General features: G+C 39.3%; 1 pseudogene; it reads right to left on the bottom strand.

Moving 5' to 3' along the window:
* Nucleotides 1-6,289: 6,289 nt before the first annotated feature.
* On the bottom strand, nucleotides 6,290-12,074 carry LOC149121443 (vomeronasal type-2 receptor 116-like; annotated as a pseudogene).
* Nucleotides 12,075-17,887: the final 5,813 nt, after the last annotated feature.

Genomic DNA, 17,887 nt, shown 5'->3' with positions numbered 1-17,887 from the left:
ACTGGGAAATCTAATAGTTGGGGGTTTAATGTCTAATGCAGTTATTTTAAATTTAATATTGTTTTATTCTGCTGTAATCAACAATGGTCCATTTTTCTTTCATGTTTCTAATGAGGCTGCTTTATAAGGTCCTTCTTGTGTGATTTTTTTTTTTTACCTTTGAAGTACCTGTATTCTTATCATGATATTTTCTTCCATTTAAGAATCATGTCAGTTTCTCCTGGTCATGAGATGGTTCCATATTGAGTGATTTCATGTGCTTCTGCATACTCAGCATTTATCTTGCATTGCCACAGGAATTTGCCTCAGTTTGATGGAGAGCACCACACAAATATTTTCCTATTAGGATGGCTCTTGGCTTTGTCTGTTGTTGGTTCATGCAAAAATGTTCAAGTGTTTGCCATCCACTTCCTTTCTTCCTAGGGTTTTCTCCTCAAGCAAATTCAGCAAAGTAATGCAAATTATACTGTTTGAAAGATCTTGATGTTTTGTGGTAGAAACTTTCATGTTTTCTTTAGAAGAAAGAGAAGGGAATTTCAAATAAATGAACTTACTTCTGCATTAAAATAGGAAGAAGGGAAATCCAAAAACACAGGAAGCACAATTGGTCAGAGGCTTGGACTCACCACATGTGGAGTTGAATGCCACTGACCATCTCCAAATCTACCATAAGTCATCACAGAGTGCATCCCAATGGTCTCCCTGCTTCAGTAAGTTCTCAAGGTGATTCTGAGGGTTGCAGGAAGAAGGAAAGCAAACAAAATTAACTTCCTTTTCAAATGCTAGAGTCTCCATGAGGTAAGACTTCCTATTCCAGAATAAAAAAAAAATTCCATAATATACTGTTCAAGTAAGAAGCAAATTTCCAGCCCAAGGGGGACAAAGTGCATTAGAATCATTTTACATTACAGGATTGCTAGGATTCACAAAAATGGTGGGGAAGAAGTCAGACAGAATCTTCCTCCTCACAATTCCCAACGAGAATCCCCACAGTCACCTACCCAGCTCTGCTCAAGTCTAACAACCTATGAGAGAACCTAAAAGGACCACCAATCTGCAGAGCAGTGAGGAGCCAACAGAATCACTGGCATGAACACATGTTGCTCCTTTGCATTTTGGCCCTTCTGGGCTGCACACAAAGCCCCTTATCTTCAGTGTATGGTGCTAAGAAGAAAAGTGGGGTGTGGCCTTTTCTCATTCCCCATGCCTCATGAACCATATTCCTGTACAGAACATGGTTCCTGACTCTGTTCTCTCTTGAGAAACCTGTGCTCACAGTACTGAGGTTCCTGACTTGGCCTGAAGATCATTGTGGAGGCATTCATTATGCTGATGTGTGGATCTCTGCGATGTCACTCCAGAGGAGCTGACCTCAGGTTCCACAAGAAAGATCCTTTTAACCACCTTGAACCCACTCAGGTGCATTCACTGCAGTACTGCAGGCAAGACCAAATCCATCCTCTTCTTCTGACACCCTCTAGTGCCTGAGGGTGGTACTGACCCTGACTGCTAATACAAACTGATAGAATTAAAAAGGAGAGAACAATCCAATATGGGAAGCGGGATACACAGCAGACTCATAGAATGACAGATGTCCTAAACTGAGCTCTGGCCTCACAATCAGCCCTTAAGGCATTTGGATCTGGATAAAAAGCACATGAGAGTATTTCTGGCATGGAAAGCCAAGACACTATGGCAAAAAAAAAATGACCTAAATGAAAAATCTCTGTGAGTGAGATCCCAGCAGAAAGAACACGCCATCATAGAAGGAGGTACCTTTCTCTGAAGGGAGGAGAGAACTTCCACTTTGACTATGGCCTTGTTTAAATAAGATAGGAGTTGACAAACTCAAGAGGCTTCCATAGCCTTGGCAGCTCATGACAAGAGTCTCAAGTGATTACTGACATCATTAATAAGGGTGTCAGTTGTTAAATCAACAACAGAAGTCGCTGTGCACTTACTCCCCATGCAGGATCTCTGTCATTATTGTGCTGAACTATGTGATTTAACAGTATAACTAGTACTCAAACAGTACTTTATACTGTGTGTTTCTGTGTGGGTTCAAAGAGTTGAAATCTTTACTTAGGATATACTAAATTGATCTTCTATCTATAAAGATAATTGAAAATGAATCTTAATGTATTGGGTGAGGGAGTGGGAGATGGGATGGCTAGGGGGTGGGAGGGAGGCTATGGGGGAAAAAGCCACTATAATCTAAAAGTTGTACTTTATATTTATTAAATAAAAGTTAAAAAAAGAAAAATGAAATAAAGGGAGACCTGGGCATTAAGAGCAGTCGACAGCTGCAACTCAAGACTGGGTGAACTGAAACATCAATGTATAATGGAAAGCATCTCCATGGGAACACCAGAGGCCTTGCAGAAATAAATATGTGTGTGTACAGGAAGCCTGAAAGACTATTTTGGTAGGAGTTGCCTCTAAGCAATGATTTGCCGTTGGTTTTCCTTTCTCCTTTATACATACTTAGATTTATTTGTCTTAAGGATATTATTGAACTATAAATGAGAACAAGCAAATTTTGCATTCAATGTAAAAAATCAATGACAATGCACTTCTTTTTAATTAAATAAAGAAGCCTATTATAGAACAGACAGCTTATGAAAGGCAAGTCAGCACAGAATATACTATTCAGATAATACCTAAACATATGATCTAGCTATGAATGATAGAAATTTTAATCAGAGATAGCAATGACACATTAACTCAGGACTTAGTTTTTGCATGCAAAAATATAGAATTTTAGTTCCAGTGATCATGCCTTTACACACACACGTACATACACAATTGTTTTAAAATACAAGGACTCAGATACCAACTGACTTGGATTTTAGAAGACACACTTGCTAATGGCTAATCCTATACAACTGAGTGTGACTCAGGAAGTGTTGCTATGTTCTGAGACAACCATATATAGTTATGATATCTCCAACCCATGTGCTTCTCAGATTGTTGGAGCTGAAGACACTGCTGGAGGGTTTGGGGAGAAATAAGTAATTCTATAAAGAACCAACTACTGTGTTTGAGAGGATGGGGACATTTAATTTAAGATGTCTCAATTAGGGAAAAGGCTCTCAAAAGGATGTTGGAATCAGTCTGATCTGGTACTTTTTCACTTATCTTTTAAGAATAATGGAAACTGGAGCTGCGCTGTGGTGTAGTATGTTAAGTTTCCACTTGCAGTGCTGGTGTTCTACATGTTGGTGGCTGGAGTCCCAGCTGCTCCACATCTGATCCACATCCCTGTAAGAGTGAAAGAAACTCAACAACAACAAGCTAAACATCCAGGGAGAAATGGGAAATGACTTCAACATGATTTTTCAAAAAAAACAGAAACTGAAATGGCCAAAGGAACTTGAAATAATGCTCAGGATCACTAGCCATCAGGGAAATGAAATTGAAACCAGAATGAGGTTTCACCTTACCCATAAGAATGGCTCCCAGAGAGAAATCAACAAACAACCTATGCTGGGGAGGATTTTGGGGAAAAGGTACCCTAATCCACAGGTGATGGGAATGTAAATGGATGCAGTCATTGTGGAAGATATTATCGACCATAAGGGCTGAATATAGATCTTCCATATGATCCAGCAAACTGACTCCTAGGAATTTACACAAACAAAATGAAATCAGCATGAAAAAACATCATTGGTACCCCCATGTTCATTGCAGCTCAATTCAAAATAGCTAAGATATGGAATCAACCCAGATATCCACCAACTGATGACTGGACAAAAAAACCATGGTATGTATACTCTAAGAATATTAATCAGCAGAAAAAAAAAAGAAATCCTGTCTTTTGCAACAACATTGATGAAACTGGAAAACATGATACTTAGAGAAAACAGCCAGTATCAAAAATGACACATACCATATATGTTCTCTTATCTTTCATAACAAGTGCCTAAAATGTAATGTATTGGAGTGAAATTGATAATTTGTGATCCCTTGTTTTTTTTTATAGCCTTTGTATCCATTATTGTGGAATTGTGTTGGTTTATTCATAGCATTTATAGGACACTTTACATATGGTAGGTTTAATCAAATGAGTATAAAGTAAACTAGAAGTCGGCACTGCAGCTCAATAGGCTAATCCTCCACCTGTGGCTCCAGCACCCCAGGTTCTAGTCCCGGTTGGGGCGCTGGATTCAGTCCCAGTTGCTCCTGTTCCAGTCCAGCTCTCTGCTGTGGCCAGGGAGTGCAGTGGAGGATGGCCTAAGTCCTTGGGTCCTGCACTCACATGGGAGACCAGGAGAAGCACCTGGCTCCTGGCTTCGGATCAGTGTGGTATGCCGGCCCCAGCACGCCGGCCCCAGTGTGCCAGCTGCAGCGGCCATTAATTGGTGAATCAACGGCAAAGGAAGAGCTTTCTCTCTGTCTCTCTCTCTCACTGTCCATTCTGTGGGAATAGGAGAGGGAGGAGGAAGAAGTGTGAGATTTTGGACAGGAGGGAGTGTTAGGTGGGAAACATCACTATGGTCCTACATTTGTATATATGTAATTCATGAGATATGTATACCTCAACTAAAATTTGAAATATAAACATATTGAGTAACTTGCAAACAATAAAATATATTTTTTAAAATGCAGAAGTAACAACAAAATATAAGTAATTCATGAACAATGGGAATAGGACATGATGGATATTTCTGCACAGATACATATATGACCAGAGGGCATTACAAAGGATGCTAATCTGAAATAAGCATGGACAAACCATTCTACACCAGTAGGAGCCTGCACCTCACATCCACCCCATGGCTACAAAAAATTTCAAAACTTTTCAAATGATGGAGATGACATAGGGAATTTGGAACCTTCAAACCATGATAGTGAGAAAGTTACAACACATTTGATATGTCACCTCCTTAGCAAATCCGACATAAAATTAATTATGGCCAAAACATTTCACACCTAATAGTACATTCAAAAATTAGAAAATACACAAAATGCTCTTGTACATCAGAGTTTGTCTCCACAACACGCAAGTCAGTGTATGGTTAACTGGAAAAAAAAATTCAATGACTAACTACAAGGAATTATCAGTTCATCATGAAAAAATGTAGACATTTGCAATAATGTAGATGGCCATTGAATACACCATGCAAAACTAAAGGTCACCTAAATCCAAGGAGTCTGATCATTATTTTGTAGAAAACAATCAGGACCATAAAATCCATGGAAACAGATACAGATTGGTGGTTGTGTGAATGGCAAGGGAAGGGACTGAGAGTAAAACCATTAGCTGATAAGAAATTTGATTTGTAGTGATTAAAATATTTTAAAATATGACATAGAGGATGGTCACACAACAGAGCGAAATGTCCAAATGACATTACTTCAGTTTAAAGCTGTTACTTTGTTGAATTATTTTCTGCTCGGTATGTAAAAAATGCTTTTTCATGTTTGGTATTGGCAAAAGTATATCTAAAGCCAAAATAAATAATAAACAGGAATAAACAGATGGAAAAGAAGCTTGAAGAAACACATCCACATATGAAAACCTGGTGTGTGATGATCATATCCTTTCAAGTCTATATGAAAGGATATATAATTAAGGAGTTTCTGGACAATTCATTATACAGATTAAAATGATTTCACATGTATAATGGTTGCACTGAAAATATTCAAACTCTCTTATAAAGCTGACTTTAATGTAGACAGTAATAAACAAAAACAGCAAATGAACATGTAACTTATTTTATTAAATATGAATATTACAATGCCAACCAGCTGACAATAAAAAAAACAGAAATGAAAAGTTTCAAGGAGAGCCTTTATCTGAGATGGGATTGTGTTTGTGATCATAAAACCCAGCCTAAGAAATTTGTACACAGTATTATTTTGAAGAAGAGAGGAGGACTGGCAGCAGTGAGGGGTGTAGTGGATATAACTACACCCGTAATCCCGACATCCCATGCGGGTACCTGTTCATATCCTGGCTGCTCCACTTGCAATTCAGCTCCCTGTTAATAATCCAGAAAAAACAGTGGAAAATGTCATCCCTGACACTCACATGCACACCTGAATTAATCTTGCTTTGGCATGAACCAGTGTTGGGCCACTGCAGGTATCTTTACAGTCTATCACCAGATGGAAGGTTGTTAAAACTCTCCCTTTCTTTTCTGTGAATTGGTCCCTCAACAAAAACATTTTAAGGAAAATATGAATTGTTCATAAGGGGGTATATTCTGCAACTTATTTTTTAACAACAGAGTGCAAGATCAGTTTTATAAATTTTAGTTTCTAACCATTGAAAACTAAAAAAGCCTTAAGAGCTACTCTTCAGAATATCTGTTTCCTTGGGAACTATTCTATCCATTAATCCTTTCAAAGCATTCTTCTCAGGTCTTAGGAGAATAATGTAGCACTTGGGGACAAAGATGCAGCCCAGGAGCCCTGCACTGGAGCACAAGATGGAGAAGACCTCCACAGCCACCATGACCTTCCCCTTGGTGCTGTGGTAGACAGGCAGGAAGGTCACCCAGACACTGCAGAACACCAGCATGCTGAACGTCAAGAACTTGGCTTCATTGAACTTGTCAGGCAGATTCCTGGCTAGGAAAGCCACAGTAAAGCTCCCCAGAGCCAAGGAACACAGGTAGCCAAGGACACAGTAGAAGGCAGTGACTGAGCCCTTGTTGCACACCAGGATGATGTGGCCATGCTCAGAGTGAGCATCTGTGTCAATAAAGGGAGGAGAAGTCCCAAGCCAGATGGCACAGAGAGCCAGTTGGATCAGGGAGCAGATGGGAATAATGGATTTAGGTAGCCCTGATATCAGCCAGTGTCTCATCCTTCTCCCTGGGGCAGTGACCTTGAAGGCCAGAAGCACAGTGATAGTTTTGGCCAGGACTGTGCAAACAGCCACAGTGAACACCATCCAAATGTGGTCTGCTGGAGGACACAGGTGGTTGTGTTGGGATGTCCAATAAACAGTAAGGAGCAGAGGAAGCAGAAGATGAGGGTGAAGAGCAGGATGTAGCTGAGACTATGATTGTTGGCCTTGACAATGGGAGTGTCTTGGTGCTTCAAAAAGACACCAATAACCGCAGCGGTGAGGACAGAGAAGCACAGAGCTGTGCAGACGAGGGTCATCCCCAGGGGCTCTTCAAAAGACAGAAAAGTCACCTTTTTGTGGAAGCACTGGTCTCACTCTTTGTTGGCATACTGATGATCTGGACACTTCACACACTGGTCTATATCTGGTGAGAAATGTACAATAACATCATCCCAAGTTCAGTTATTTCTGATTCACAAGGACCTTCTAAATAGCTGAGTAGATTTAAGCAATATCTCCTTATTGTTTTTGAAGAGAGGAAACATAAATCACTTGCAATTAATTATGCCCATCTTTCCCATATTAGCCAGATTGCTATTACTTCATCTCCCTATTTTATCTTACATACTGTTGGGTACATTGCCTTTTTCTCCTAATGAAGCCTTAAGGTTTGTGCTCTGAACATATTCATGATGCTTTAAGCAATACCTTAATCTGTGTCATTTGTAACATCATGAATTCATTGTCCATGGTTTCTTTAGATTGGAAAGTGATGATCCAGAGGAATCCATGTGTCTTGAGGGCTAATCTGCCTTTCTACATGGCACATTCCTGATGCATTCTCGCTTTGAACAAGAGCAAGCACCCTCCCTCAACCATTACTTTAATGATGCAATTCATTTCCTATATTCATGTCCTAATAACAACCCACAGTTCACAAAATTTGTAATGAAAGATATATTTATTGTTTGATTGATTTAATTTGTTTGGATTGCCATGTTACAGATTGAGGAAGAATGACATGGAGAAAGTGGGAACTCTTCCATCTGCTAGTTCACAGCCTACATGGCCACAATAGCCAGAGATGAGCTGATCTATGGCCAGGAGCCAGCGGCTTCTTCCTGATCTCCCAATTGGGTAAAGGGGCTCAAGCTCTTGGCTTCTTCTCCACTGGTTTTCCAGGCCATCAGCAGAGAGGTAGATCAGAAATGGAGCAATGGCCAGAGTTGTGACACAGTAGGTTAATCCACTTTCTGTGGCCTCAGCATAAACAATGGGTGCCAATTCTAGTAACTGCTGCTCCTCTTCCAATCTAGCTCTCAGCTATGGCCTGGGAAAACAGTGGAAAAGGACCCAAGCACTTGGGCCCTTGCACCTGCATGGGAGACCTGAAAGAGCTCTTGGCTCCTGGCTTTGGATTTCAGAGCTCCAGGCATTGTGGCCATCTGGGGAGTGAACCAGCATATAGAGACCCCACTCTCTCTTTCTCTGCTTCTCTTTAACCCTGGCTTTCAAATAAACTAAGAAATCTTTTAAGAAAATAATATGCACAGAGCAGTGCCTCCTGGGTAATTTCTAGCACAAGTTGTAGTAAACATTCTTACCTCAACTTTGTTTCCAACCTTCATTCAAAATTTTCATAATTCTTAAGCAATCTGAAAATAACCTTTAGGGTTTAAAAGTGTTCTTTTTTGCATTCCATGGGTTATTTTAGCTCCTTGTTTACAAATCACAGATCTCTGTTGATTTATTTTTATGCAGTAATGCTAATTACTATCACTAGTATTTCATGGACTAATAAACTGAATTATATTGTGTGCACCAATTTAAGCATAATGGAGCCTCTTTAAAAAACACTGACAAGAACCAAATCAACAAGTCAGAGATGAAAAAGGCAATGTAACGAGAGACACCACTGAGAAAAAAAGTCATCAAGAATTACTACAAAGAACTGTATGCCCACAAATCAGGAATCCTAGAAGAAATGGATAGATTCCTGGATGCATAAAACCTACCTAAATTGAATCATGAGGAAATAGAACACCTAAACAGACAAATAACCAAGACAAAGATGGAATCAGTAATAAAGACACTCCCAAAAAAGAAAATCCCATGTCCCGGTGGCTTCACTGATGAATTCTTCCAGGCATTTAAAGAAGAACAAATCCCAATTCTTTTCAAACTATTCAAAACAATCAAAAAGTAGGGAATCCTTCCAGAACCCTTTTATGAAGGCTACTTTACATTAAGTTCCAATTCATAAAAAGACATGACAGAGAAAGAGAACTATATACTTCTGGAAACTATTATGGATGAAAAGGATTAATTACTACCTAAAGGTAGGAAGAATTTTCTCATTAGTCACATACCACTTCTTTTTGTTATTTTTTCAAAGATGAAGATTTATGGGACAGGTGTTAACTTCACCATGAAACAGGCACTGACTTACCTGTTTGGTTGGAAATCTCATTCTCTGAACAAGGTGTGCACAACAACAGGTAGGCTTTACCTTCAAATGGGTTTTCCTGAATCCAGGGCTACAACTCTCACTGCAGACTGAGCGTGGCATCTGAGAAAAATCAGATGAATATGGGTCACAGTTGGGACTGTTACCTAAGCTCAAAGTAGGGTATTTAGTCCTGGAAAATTTATGCACTTAAATTGTAAGTACCTGTTTCTAATACACTGATTGCATGCCATATTGACTCTGTGCCATGAAATAGACTCAAACAAGTGGATGAACAAATGTGTTTATTATCCTTCCTCAGACACCATGAACAAAAGAAACATACATAGTTGGGAAGGGGAGTGGATTAATGTCTGTAAAGGTCTTTTTATGAAACCATGTGACACAAAACGCCAAACCAATTGTGGGTAACAATGTGTAGTGTGAACTTTAAGTTAGGAACAACTTACCTCTGTAATTCCTGTGGCCCACTCTATTACATCCTCAGAGAGAGACAACAGTTGCTCATGTGGAGAAAACTGTCCTATTTTCACCTTACATCCAATACCTTTTGGAAAGTTCCACAAGTTGAGAATATCATACTCAGCATCCAATTTTCTCTTTTGATTCAAGTTCACTATGTCACCAGCAGGATTGGCAAATTGGAGGTGCTTGAGAAACAGGTGCAGCTAAAAGAAATGTGTCATCCTCTCATGAGACTGCCTAAGAATTTGTACAACAAACTCAAGTTAGAGAAAGCATCTTTGTAATCACAACTACACATAGGAGCATTATTGTAGCAACGCAATGAAGCCAAAAAAGGAAACCTGATAGAGAACTATATCACAGTAACTTGGATTTCAGTCATTTTCATTGAAAAACAAGGACAACCAAAAATCACTAGGTGTGAGATTCAAACAAAAGCTACACACACTCTATTATTTTCTCCATGTACATATGGCAACAAACAGCAAAATGAAGTTACCCACATACAAATGTGTGAAAATTACATGAGATCATGATCTCCAGGATCCAGAAACTACTGAGCACTATCTGACACTGAAAGAGGAATTCTCCTACTGCTGAGTTTGAAAACAGAGACAACATCTACATATTTCCCATATAAACATTAAATGGAGAGACTCTTGCATTCTTTTTAACACACATACTGATCCTTATTCACAATTACATCCCAGTAGTCAATGGAACCTTGTTGCTGATGGCAAACTAAATGAAGGGGGAAGATTTATATCTTAGAAACTGAAACAACTGCATGATTTCTGGTGTTTTGGAGAAAGGATCACAAGCTACTTGGTTTGAACACCTACAGAAGTTCTTAAGTGGATCACTCCAGGAGTACATGTCATGCAATAGAAACCAAATTACCTGCCAGGAAGAAAATGCCACCTTTGCCCCATTGTTTCCTGGCTGCATTTCTAACTCTTGTAGAAGCATCTCATGTACGCTGAGGGCCACAGCATACACAGCATTGTATATGTTGTAACTCCCATCACTCATAGTCATATCAAAATGATTCAGAGGCAATGATTCCAAGGAGGCATTCAGTGGACACTTCTGCAAGGTGTTGCAGGATACCCCAGAAACTGAGCAATCAAAAGCCAATGACCAGAATGTAGAGAGGTAAAAATCTGGGTATTTGGAAGGGTTAGCTGTCCGAAGAAATTTTTGGAAACCAAAAATCTCCCTATGGTGGTGTGAAAAAATGAGAGTCCCATGGAATGAGTGGAGCAGGAAATGTCCCTCAGAACTGGCAAAATCCCATTGTGAGGTGGTGACCCAGACTTTCCATGTCATTATATGTTCCCATGTTGGAAAGCTGATGCCTATGAGGGAATCAGTGTCACAGAAAAGAATCACCACATTTGCTGAAGATTTTATGATCTGATTGTGATACGGCCAGTGGACTGAAGAATGTGACTTCTCAGTGGCTGGGATCAGTTCCACAAAGTCTACACAGATGCCATTCTTCTGCATCTCAACTTTCAAATTGGACATAAACTGAATACCTTTTGGGAGGTCTGATATGGCCAAACCCACCCAGGTCCAGCTGAAATGAAGCATCAGGGAGACCATGCCACGGGCCAGGGAAGTGTCTTTGGGGGCCATCTGATAGAGGGAAGGAAACTGACCACTGTCACTCAGAGGAGGTTCAAAAGTCCCAAGAGTCAGCTAAGGGAAAATGCAAGAAATCTGTGTAAGGTTATTGCTATAGTGTACAATCTTATTCCTGAAGAAATTAAGGAAACGATGGAAGTGTCAGAAGATTTTAGAATATTTCATTTTTCTTTTCTCCCACTACATGAGATCTTCCTAGTTCATGAGTCATTAGCTTCACAAGTTGACATAACCACTTCTCATTTTAACTCATCCACACCTCTGCTTCAGAATAAATGTCACTAATCCACCAATCCTTTGCATGCCTTCTCTTTAGATCACCCCCTGTGGCAAATATATAAGGTCACTGTTGCTTAAATTTTTGGGTCGAATAAGGGACCTAAATTGATGTTCTTTTTCCTTCTCTTTCCCTTGCACACTCACCTGTGGAATTTTGTAGAGTTCTAGCAGTGTCCCCATTTGGATAGCAATGCTTCTTCCTGATATTACAGCTACAGACTTGCTCTGTTTCCTACACGTGTAATTAGGAATGTCCTTTTCCAGTCCCGCAATCCAGATGAAAAGATTCTACATCACCATCATGTCACTGTGCATGATATTATAGAGATCAAATCCCAATGTCATATTGGGTAAAAGATGTGGATTCTTGTTGATCTCCTCAGTAGTGAAAACCAAGGCCAGAACATACTGGTAGTTTTTAGACTGAAATCTGTATGAAATGCACAAGGATCTTTAAGGGAAAAGCCTCCAATCCAGATTATCAACAATTCTACTGTAATTACTGTAATGGATGGCCATGGCCAAAAATTCATATGTTCTAATCCTTCTCTGTACATTTGCTAAGGAGAGAGTGTGAAGACTGCCATATTTGCAGGACACATGTCCACCTCAGAACCAAACTGCTACTCCCTAGATCTTGGTCTCCCAGATTAAATTATTCTGAAATATAAGATCTGCTGTTACACCATAATCTTGGGCATGTTTTCACATGGCTGACCATGCATTTGGATTTAAATCATCTCTGGCAACACCTACCTCTTTTACGTTTTTTATTTGATATGTAACCTAAATAATAAATAGGCTCTGGAATGATTTCTCTAAAGTTCATTGACACCTAGGAAGAACATTGCAGTTGTCAAAGAAAGCATGATAAGGAAAAGCACATCATCATGAGTATTGCTACTATAAATGTTTCCTATAATCACAAACTGCAATGATTCTTCATCTTATCAAATCATTAAACACTTCTTAAAACAGGAGTCATATGACCGTAAGGCTGCAGGTTGTAATGGGCAAAGAGAGTAACTCAACTGAAGGCTATGTGATCAGCAATAGGGATGCTGTCAGAGCACTGAATCGCAGATGGAAATCTGGAATTAATCCTGAAAAATCACTTCCCCATCAAATTTAGCCATCAACCACCATCTCAAGCCAGGAAAATGAAATCAGATTCAGAGCTTGAAAGATGGAAAGCAGTGAAAAAGTAGGGGCACTTTAGAGAAGCCTGAAACACTCAGTAGGTGGACTTGAAACACTGGGCTGTGAGACCTGTGACACTTTACAACTAAGACAGTTATGGATTTATTTAGAACACTAAGCATATGTTAAAGTAAATCATGACCAGTGGTATCAGCGTTTACTTCAAACAGACCTTCTTCACTCAGTTTTTCCTACAGAATTCAACATAAATAGCCTTCCATTCAATGAGCATGATGCATTTCTCCTTTCTGGGATCTGACATGTCACAAAAAATATAAATGTGGAGCCCTTTGTATTTATTTCAGATGTCCTTTGTGTTGAGTCTTGATGAATAGACTAGGTCACGTACAATGCTTGCTAAGGGTCATTCTGTGCTCCAGAGGAAGTGACAGTTTTTTATTTCTTGGTTCATGGTGAAACGTAATATGCATCTATGTATATTATACACATATTCTCTCTATTTATATATAGGTGTTCTATAATCATGTATACAGTTGCTTTATATATATATTGTTTGATATATACAGTTCCTACAAATATGTGTTATCAAATATTTCATTCGTACTTTGTATGTAGAATGAGGAAAAATGAAAGACCTTGCTAAATGAATCAAATAATGTTCAGTTTTGTATTTCATGTATCTCTGCTCCTCTCCTCATTCTTCTACACTTCCATCAATTCCCCATCCTCTCATTTTGTTCACCAGCTCCTGCCAGCACCAAAATATCTAGAACACTCTTTGACACACTGGGCTTTTTGAGAGTTTCCCTTTTGGTCTGTTTAGTGCTCTGTTTCTTGTCTCTAAGAACAGTTTATCAGTAGTTATTTTATGTTGTAAATTTTATGAATCTAACATTGCAGGGTATAGTGTCTATTGATAATTAAGTGTTGATTTTTTTCCCAAGTATCACCAATACAGGTACTTTCTACTGGGTTTGCTAAGATTTAATTTTGATCTCCCATTTGCATGGCATACATCTTGGAGGAACCTGGGCTCTATTCATAGCATCTTTTCCTGGTACTGGAAATTCACTACCTCCTGGTCTCTATCATTTCAGAGAACATTTAAATGGTGTGCTGTATGCAAAATCATGGAGAATACTGCTGCTAATAATGGATAAATATTTATAAATGAGATACCATGTGCACATATAATATTAGGTGAATTTATAAATATCAATGTGAAGTGAATAATATCATTATAACAAGCTAGTATCCATTAGATATTTTCAGGAGAGATCTTTGGACAAATGCCTAAAATACTTAATTAGTTGTATCACGCTGTCCTAAAAGACAGTATATTGTGTTGGAATGAAATTTGAATATATATATATGTATATATATAATGACATATTTATATTTAGCTACAAAAAGAAAGTATCTGAAAGAGGAGCAGGAGCAGATAAAACCCCATCTGAAAGGTATTTTGCTGAGAAAATGATGGAATCATGGACACATCATCAATGTTGTCAATTACAACCATTAAAATTTTTATGGGTATATTCATTGTTAAAATTTAATTATTATTTTATTTGTGCAAAGGTGTTGCCCTGATATTTCTTTTATCTAATAAAAAACTTACTTTCTTGAATTTCTTTTCTCCTTTATGACTGTAGAAGAAATGAGGTGTTCTTATGATCCCAAATCTAGCACATATTAGAAAACATTGTGAGCACATGTGGAAGAGCTCATCTAACTCAGATTTGTTCATTTCAATGCATGGGTTCTCTAACAATCTGCTACTGAGGCACAATAGGCCCCTGAGCTGATGAACATGGATAGGGAATGACAAAAAGATAGCAACCAGACTCTCCCTCCTCCTATGAGGTAACATTTCCTGAACCATTAAAGATGCCAGGCAAGAAGAAATGTCTTTCTCTTGACCCCACACTAACTATCAGCAATTTTTAGGACGGACAGAGGATGCACAGGGCAGGAACACAGAATGCATTTATCAATCATTAGCAGACCAAATAACAAGGAGATGTTATGCAAATCAAGGGAAATGATTATGACAAAGAGAACTTACCCTCTGAATGTTACATTATTTTTTGAATTATTCATGATTCTATCAATGAAGTATCTGTAAATGGGGAAAAAGGCAGCAATCTCAACATCTCCATCCTTGTAAAAACTCTGTTTCATGTGGTAAAAGCAGTAGCGATCATCACGACATGTCAAAAGGCAATACAGCTGCAGAAAGAACAACAGAAAAATCAAAGGAAACATCTTTGAAGTCTGTGAAAAACCCTAGGACACAATTGCAGTGGAACATGCAGGGTTATGCAGGTGCATATATATAGCATGCATGTGTGTGTGTGTGTGTGTGTCTGGGTGTGTGTGATTGCTTGAAACAAGCCACTTTAATACTGCTCCATCTGACCTCTTTCCACCAGCTGTCCACTGGTGGACATGGGGGAACCAGAAACCCTTCCTGCCCTGAGGCTCTGAAGCTCAGGCCTTCTGTCCTGGTGGAAAACACAAGAAGAAAAACATGTTTGTGAATCATCCTCTTCACCCAGGTGCCAGGAGTTCCTCCAAGTCCATGGATACAAAGACTCAAGGGCATAACACCTGTTAATTATATTTGGTCCAAGGGCTTTGTCAATAAACCACTCCATGAACTTTTGGCAATTATGTACTGGGACTGCATCAGAGGGCATGAAGGGAGGCATCAAGTGAGGTTCTCAGTTGGGTTTCAGACCAGAAATCTCTAGTGTCAAAGAATTCAAAGACCTAAATAGCAATAGGCAACCACACATTTTCTTGATGCCACACAGACCCCAAACCAATCCTGTTTATAGAGATACCCACTAGGACATGTGATTTTCAATCACTGTGGGACCAGTAATCACCCTGAATTCAGAAGTTCCCATTCAGGATGTCAAATCACTTCATCTTTATTTGTAAAGCATGAAACCCTTCCACGGTGCTGTTAACCATGGTAATCCCATGCTGATCTGTTTTTGCACTTACAACCTTGGTTGATGCACTCATGAGAACTCAGGACTTTTTGAGTACTTCTCACTTTTTGCTATAAATCTGAAAATACCAGCCAGAATGTAGACTTCAGAATATTCATGGACAATGTGTGTTATGAACCAAACATGCACGAATTTCATCAATATATATCCATTATTTTTTTTGCTTAACTATTTCCCTCATATTCATCACTTTTTATCTTCTGCATTCATTTTTTTTGAATGGCAGAGTAAGACAGTGAAAGAAAGTGACAGAGAGAAAGGACTTCCTTCCATTGGTTCACTCCACAAATGGCCGTTATGGTCAGTGTGCTGTGTGGATCCGAAGCTAGGAGCCAGGTGTTTCCCCCTGGTCTCCCATGTGGGTGCAGGCACCCAAGCACGTGGGCCATCCTCCACTGCCTTCCCAGGCCACAGCAGAGAGTTGGACTGGAAGAGGAGCAACCCTGACAGAACCGGTGCCCCAACCGGGACTAGAGCCCGGAGTGCCAGGGCCTCAGGTGGAGGCTTAGCCTAGTGACTCACAGCACAGGCCTATCTTCTGCATTCTTAATGCTGAATTTGATATTTTTATAGCTTGGGATGAATGCCTCAAATGCAGAATTTCAGTCTTACACAGAAATATATACGCTAATTGCATAAAAGTATAAAAATCTGAGATTATACATTTCTGTCTAACTTTAACTTTAGCAACACTACCTTAAAAGTTAATAATATTTTTCTATTTTAGACTTTTTGTAATTTCTTTTGAAGTCTAATAACATTTAGCTCACTATACAACAATTTCCAAAAATGAAAGCAAGTGGACATTTGAGTTGGTAAGTACAGAGTTCTCTGTGTGTATAGGGAACACCCACATGAACTTACACTCAGTCTGCATCAGGAACACTGTCTCCAATGAACTTTATCCTGAACTATCTTCTCAGGCTCAACACACTTCAAATCAAAAGTAGAAATCACTATAAGCCCACTGCAAGAATAATGTCATAGCAAGCAGAAAAAGAAATAAAGCAAATCCACAACACAGAAGTGCTCTAGCACATAGCACTCACTGTGTCAATTCTCAGTAGCTCCAAATTAGTTATGCTGGTATGTAAAGCCTACAATGGTGCATTTTTGTTAACTGTTCTTCATTATGTCCCACCCAAGAATCCCCACATCATGCATTTTCCAGCCATACTTCATCTGATGCAACTCCTCTGAATATAACAATATATAGTACCTTGCTAATTTTGCCACATATGGTAATCTACCAAGAATCTGTTTCTACCATTTTGTAGGGAAATTAGATAAGTGGTTCAATTCAAAGATGACACCCAAAGGAAGTAAGGTGGGTGGAACCCAAAGTTGTTTACCACCAAAGCTAATTGGCCACACAACATCAGGAGAAGTGACAACTGATGATGAGTATACAGACATATGGCTAGTCCTGTAAAAATCACCCCATAAAATGACCTTTAAGTGATTGGTTAGTTCTTATGCCCTGCCCCAATGACTCATCAGTTTTGTGCTTTAAAAGGGTTTGTTATGTGCACAATAAAGGAGTTCTTGCTTGACTTGGCTCTCCGCTGCATCTGATTGTCTCTGGGATCATAAGGCTGGGAAACGGGCAAGTGGTGCACTTACCTTTCCTTGTTCCCAGTTCATCCTTGTTTGGGTGGACTAAGACCCTGCACCATTATTCATCTTACCTAGGATTAACACTGTTGATTACTGGGGGAGTCCAAGATGGCTGAGAGGGAAGGGAATACTCTTCTAGTTTAGGAGTATAAAAAGTAAAAGTGGAAGAAATACATTCTCAGGGGAGAGTTAGAGAGAAAAGTGCAGTTGGAATTCTATGGAAGGAAGAAGAATGTTGTGGATCAGTGTGGAAGGTGCAGATGTGCAGTACAATCAAGGACACACATAATCCCAGGAGCCCAGAGCCAGAGAAAGCAACAGCTTGGGGAAGGTGGGGAGATCAGACTGCATTCAGTGGCCTGGGCCATGTTTACATAACTGGAGGGAGAGCTTTCAAGAGTCAAACACCTGATAGAAATTGGGAGA

The sequence above is a fragment of the Oryctolagus cuniculus genome, chromosome 16, assembly GCF_051225735.1.
Source record: "Oryctolagus cuniculus isolate XC-2025 breed Fujian yellow rabbit chromosome 16, ASM5122573v1, whole genome shotgun sequence".
Classification (NCBI taxonomy): domain Eukaryota; kingdom Metazoa; phylum Chordata; class Mammalia; order Lagomorpha; family Leporidae; genus Oryctolagus; species Oryctolagus cuniculus.
This window is presented reverse-complemented; position numbering and strand designations above follow the sequence as displayed.